The sequence below is a fragment of the Myiozetetes cayanensis genome, unplaced genomic scaffold (genome assembly GCF_022539395.1).
Source record: "Myiozetetes cayanensis isolate MyiCay16 unplaced genomic scaffold, myiCay2020 scf419, whole genome shotgun sequence".
In the NCBI taxonomy this organism is placed as follows: Eukaryota; Metazoa; Chordata; class Aves; order Passeriformes; family Tyrannidae; genus Myiozetetes; species Myiozetetes cayanensis.
In genome coordinates this window covers 1-6,690 of record NW_026087653.1, presented here as the reverse complement: position 1 = coordinate 6,690, position 6,690 = coordinate 1, and positions in this window count along the sequence as shown.

The following is a 6,690-nucleotide window of genomic DNA, read 5'->3' as shown; positions in this document are numbered from 1 at the left end:
AAACTGACGCAATCCCAGGGCAACTCAACCAAACCTCCTTCATTATCACCCAACCCGGAATTTTCTGACCAATGCTCAGAAATCTGTGGGGCTAACCACAGTTTCATGCCCATCGTAGTTGAATCAGCTCCTCTAACTCACTTTGAAAGCTGATCCTCACTTCTATCATCCTAAACATTAAGAAGCTATGAACCAGCACTAGCCTTTTAAGCTAGAGAAAGAGGACCTCCCAACCCTCCTTAGTGATATGCCTCAACTAAACCCAGCGTCATGATTCTTCATCATGCTAACTTCATGATTAACCTTCTCCTTCATCCTACAACCTAAAATCTTATTGTTTATTTCCACAAACCCCCCTTCAAACAAAGCCCTTTCCACTATAAAATCTTCCCCCTGAAACTGACCATGAACTTAAGTTTCTTTGACCAATTTATAAGTCCATCTCTTCTAGGAATCCCAATAATCCTCATTTCACTTTTATTTCCAATGCTCTTATTCCCCTCACCCAACAACCAATGAATCACAAATCGCATTTCTACCTTCCATCTCTGATTCTTTCAACTAATCACAAAACAACTTATAACCCCATTAAACAAGAAAGGACACAAATGAGCCTTAATTTTACTCTCACTCATAATCCTCCTACTAACAATTAACCCTCTAGGTCTTTTACCTTACACATTCACCCCCCCCACCCAACTATCAATAAACCTAGCTTTAGCCTTCCCTCTATGACTTGCTACTCTACTCACAGGTTTACAAAATCAACCCTCAGTTGCACTAGGCCATCTCCTACCAGAAGGTACTCCAACACCCCTAATCCCTGCCCTCATTCTAATCAAAACTACTAGCCTACTTATCCGTTCCCTAGCCTTAGGAGTTCGTCTCACAACCAACCTCACAGCTGGACATTTACTCATTCAACTTATCTCAACTGCCACTACTGTCCTTCTACCCATTATACCAACAGTATCCTTACTAACCGCAGTTATCCTTCTCCTGTTCACCATTCTAGAGGTAGCAGTTGCTATAATCCAAACTTACGTCTTCGTCCTCCTATTAAGTCTTTACCTACAAGAAAACATCTAAATCCCAATGACCCACCAAGCACATTCATTCCACATAGTAGACCCAAGCCCTTGACCCATTTTTGGAGCAGCAGCCGCCCTCCTTACCACTTCAGGACTAACCATGTGGTTCCACCACAAATCCACCCAACTGTTAACCCTAGGTTTACTGTCAATGATTCTCGTTATGATCCAATGATGACGTGATATCATATGAGAAAGTACATTCCAAGGCCACCATACTCCTACCGTCCAAAAAGGTCTACGCTACGGTATAATCTTATTTATTACATCCGAAGCCTTCTTTTTCCTAGGTTTTTTCTGAGCATTCTTCCATTCAAGTCTAGTCCTCACCCCAGAACTTGGAGGTCAATGACCCCCTACAGGAATTAAACCCCTCAACCCCATAGAAGTCCTCCTATTAAACACAACAATCCTACTTACCTCCAGTGTCACTGTTACATGAGCACATCACAGTATTACAGAAGGTAATCGAACCCAAGTTACCCAAGCTTTATTCATAACCATCCTATTAGGATTCTACTTCACAGCACTTCAAACAATAATGGCCAGTCTTCGCGAGCGAAGATCCGGGGAAGGTCTTTCCACCTTCCAGCCTGCGCATTGGATTTTTTAGGTGAGACACAGTGTGCGCGGAACTGAGCCCACCCTTTAATCCTAAGGTTCATCTGCCGGGGCCAAGCAAGCTTGGACGGTGGCAGCGAGGTCCTTAGGACGTAGGTGGGTTGCCTTTAAGGGCTAACGAGCCCCACCTGCCCGGGAGTGGCCCTGACCGGGAATCGAACCCGGGTCTCCGCGGTGATAGCGCGGCGCCTTTACCACTAGACCACCAGGGGCTACTTCAAACAATAGAATACTACAAAACCCCCTTTTCAATTGCTGACGGAGTTTACGGGTCAACTTTCTTTGTAGCCACAGGATTCCATGGCCTCCACAGGATTCCAAGGCCTCCACGTAATCATTGGTTCCTCCTTCCTACTAATCTGCTTCCTCCGACTCATCAAATTCCATTTCACACCTAACCACCATTTTGGCTTTGAAGTAGCAGCCTGATACTGACATTTTGTTGACGTTATCTGACTATTCCTCTACATAACTATCTACTGATGAGGATCCTGCTCTTCTAGTATAATAATTACAATTGACTTCCAATCTCTAGATTCTGGGCCAAAACCAGAGAAGAGCAATTAACATAATCCTTTTTATATTCATCTTATCTTCATCACTTAGCATTATTCTAACAGTATTAAACCTATGACTAGCACAAACTACCCCAGATTCAGAAAAACTATCCCCTTATGAATGCGGATTTGACCCCCTAGGTTCCGCCCGCCTTCCATTTTCAATTCGATTCTTTTTAGTCGCGATTCTATTCCTCCTTTTTGACTTGGAAATTGCCCTCCTACTACCCCTTCCATGAGCCACCCAACTCCAATCTCCTCTCACCACTCTAGTATGAGTATCCACTATACTTTTCCTCCTTACACTAGGGCTAGTTTACGAATGAATCCAAGGAGACCTAGAATGGGCAGAATAGCCACAGAAAGTTAGTCTAATAAAGACAGTTGATTTCGGTTCAACAAATCACAGTCCCACCCTGCGACCTTCTCTATGACCTTCTTGCATTTAACCTTCTACTCCACCTTCACCCTAAGCAGCTTAGGACTAACCTTCCACCGAACACATCTAATTTCCACCCTACTATGCTTAAAAAAATAATACTATCCATATACATTACTCTTTCCCTATGACCAATCCAAACACAAGCAGCCTCTTCCACCCTAATACCCATTTTAATGTTAGCATTCTCAGCCTGCGAAGCAGGTACTGGCCTCGCAATTTTAGTAGCCTCAACCTGAACCCACGGATCTGATCACCTTCACAACTTCAACCTTCTACAATGTTAAAAATTATTCTCCCAACAATTATACTCCTTCCAATAACACTCCTATCTCCTTCAAAATACTTATGAACTAACGTTACCTCCCATAGCCTTCTAATTGCAACTATCAGCCTACATTGACTTTCCCCAACCTATTATCCTAGCAAAAGCCTATCTCAATGGTTCGGAACAGATCAAATTTCATCCCCATTACTAGTTCCATCTTGCTGGTTTGTACCCCTCATAATCTTAGTTAGCCAAAACCACCTCCAACAAGAACCACCCACACGTAAACACATTTTTATTCTAACTATAATTCTCACCCAACCTTTTCTCCTTCTAGCATTTTCATCACTAGAACTTATATTATTCTATATTGCATTTGAAGCTACCCTAATCCCTACCCTAATTCTAGTTACACGATGAGGAAGTCAACCAGAACACTTAAGTGCTGGAATTTACCTACTATTTTACACACTCATTAACTCTTTACCACTACTAGTCATTATTCTTCACCTTCACACTCAAACAGGCACCATACACCTCATTATAATAAAACTTACTCACCCATCCCTCACTAATTCATGAACAGGAGCTATATCTAGCCTGGCCCTACTACTCACCTTCATAGTAAAAACCCCCCTCTACAGACTACACTTATGACTCCCAAAAGCACATGTAGAAGCTCCAATCGCAGGCTCTATACTTCTAACCGCCCTCCTACTAAAACTCGGAGGATACGGTATCATACGTGTATCCATAATTACAAACCCTATCCTAAGCCACTTACACTATCCATTTCTAACCCTAACCTTATGAGGAGCACTAATAACAAACTCCATCTGCCTACGCCAAATCAACTTAAAATCCATAATCGCATATTCCTCTGTAAGCCACATGGGCTTAGTCGTAGCTGCAGTCATAATCCAAACCCACTGATCATTCTCAGGTGCTATAATCCTAATAATCTCCCATGACCTCACATTTTCTATACTATTCTGCCTAGCCAACACAAATTACGAACGAACACACAGCCGAATCCTCTTCCTAACACGAGGACTACAACCCCTTCTTCCCCTAATAGGAATCTGATGACTTTTAGCAAGCCTCACAAACATAGTTCTTCCCCCCACAACCAACCTCATAGCCAAACTAACTATTATATTTGCCCTTTTTAACTGATCTGCTTTTACCATTATCCTAACCGCATTATATACCTTATATATACTACTTATAACCCAACGAGGACCTATCCCAACCTACATTACATCCATCCAAAATTCAAATTCCCGAGAACATTTATTGATGACTCTTCATATCTTACCTACCCTTCTACTCATCCTAAATCCAGGACTCATCTCAACAATCCCCTCATGTAAGCATAGTTTTAACCCAAACATTAGATTGTGATCCTAAAAATAGAAGTTAAACCCTTCTTGCCTGCAGAAGGGAGGTTTAACCAACAAGAACTACTAACTCTTGCATCTGAGTCTAAAACCTCAACCCCCTTACTTTTAAAGGATAATAGTAATCCACTGGTCTTAGGAACGACTTATCTTGGTGCAAATCCAAATAAAAGTAATGGACGTCCCATTAATCCTAAATTCTTTTATGCTCCTCACCCTCCTAATCCTACTCACCCCAATTCTCCTCTCCCTCCTACTCAAAAACTACCAGAACTCCCCAGTTAGTATTATACACACCATCAAAACCTCCTTCATCATCAGTTTAATCCCCATAACCCTCTTTATGTATCTAAATATCGAAAACATTTCTCTTTACTGAGAATGAAAATTCATTACAAACTTCAAAATCCCACTAAGCTTCAAAATAGACCAATACTCACTAATATTTTTTCCCATTGCACTATTTGTAACATGATCAATCCTTCAATTCGCATCATGATACATGAGCTCAGAACCCTTAATCACAAAATTCTTCTTCTATCTTTTACCCTTCCTCATTGCCATACTCATCCTCATCATCGCCAACAACATGTTCCTCCTATTCATTGGATGAGAAGGAGTTGGAATCATATCATTCCTCCTCATTGGATGATGACACGGACGAACAGAAGCCAACACAGCCACACTCCAAGTCATACTTTATAAACGCATTGGAGACATCGGCTTGATTCTCTCAATAGTTTGACTAGCCTCCTCCATAAACACTTGAGAAATCCAACAGTTATCAAACCAAGTCCCTCTACTCCCCCTCCTAGGCTTTATCCTAGCAACCACAGGAAAATCTGCCCAATTTGGCCTACACCCATGACTCCCAGCAGCCATAGAAGGGTCTACCCCTGTATCTGCCCTACTCCACTCTACTACCATAGTAGTAGCTGGAATCTTCCTACTTATCTGCACCCACCCCATATTCTGTAATAACCAAATAGCTCTTACTCTCTGTCTCTGCCTGGGGGCTCTCTCTACACTATATGCTGCTACATGTGCTCTTACCCAAAATGACATCAAAAAAATTATTGCCTTCTCCACATCAAGTCAATTAGGCCTAATAATAGTAACAATCCGCCTAAATCTCCCACAGCTAGCCTTTTTACATATTTCAACTCACGCATTTTTCAAAGTAATACTTTTCTTATGCTCAGGATCAATCATCCACAGCCTCAATGGTGAACAAGACATCCGAAAAATAGGAGACCTACAAAAATTACTCCCCACAACAATATCATGCCTAACTATCGGTAATCTAACCCTCATAGGAACCCCATTCCTAGCAGTATTTTACTCAAAAAATCTCATCATTGAGAATCTCAATACATCCTACCTCAACACCTGGGCACTCCTCCTAACACTGTGTCCCAGTTTAAATGAGGCAAGGGTCTTTTGCTGAGGATGAATTAGGAGGAAAAGACCCAAACTTCTCTTTCCAAACAATTATAAATCCAAAATTAAGAGGCTCCGATTGAAGGAAAACAAATTATGGAAAAGGGAAAATAACAGCCCTTTATTAAAAGGTATGTGTGTATTAACAGGAACATGGGAAAAAATAAAAAAAAAAAACCCAAGTAAAATAACTAAGTAATACTCCTATACCCACCAATAATCCCCTTTAAGAACAAAACCGATAAACCGGCAAAAAAGAAAATAGTTCAATTTCTTGCACCCTTTGGTGCAGTTCCAACCACAGTCAGCATTGGGCGCCGTCGGGTCACTGGAGATGCAAAATTTGTAATGTCCTGTACCATTCACCAGGTGGCGCTGTTGGGTCACTGAAGGTGTAAAAAACTTGTAGTGTCCTATTATAGTCACCAGGTGACGCTGTTGGATCACTGAAGGAGTAGAACTTGTAATGTCCAGTGCCCGTCACCAGGTGGCGCTGTTGGATCCTTGGCTGCCACCGGGGAAGACAACAGCAATAAAACAGAAAGTTCTCCCAATGGAAGAAAACTCACAAACTTCAGCTGATTAGGGTCTGTTGTAAGCAGGCTTGCAGTCAGCCAGAGGTGAGCCAAGAGAAGCAGCCAGAAACTCCCCTCCGACAGGAAAAAAAACAAAAGGAACCCGGCAGTGTCTGCAGCCCGCAGCAGCCTCTCACCCCGGCAGAGCGAGAGAGAGAGAGAGAGTCTCCTCTCCCCCAGCCTCCACCCCCTTCCAGTCACACACCAGCCAACTCCCCCCTTCGTTGTCAAGGAGACAAATCTCCACCATTAAGGGCTTCTTTTGTTCAACTAAATGGCCCATCACAGAGCACACACAC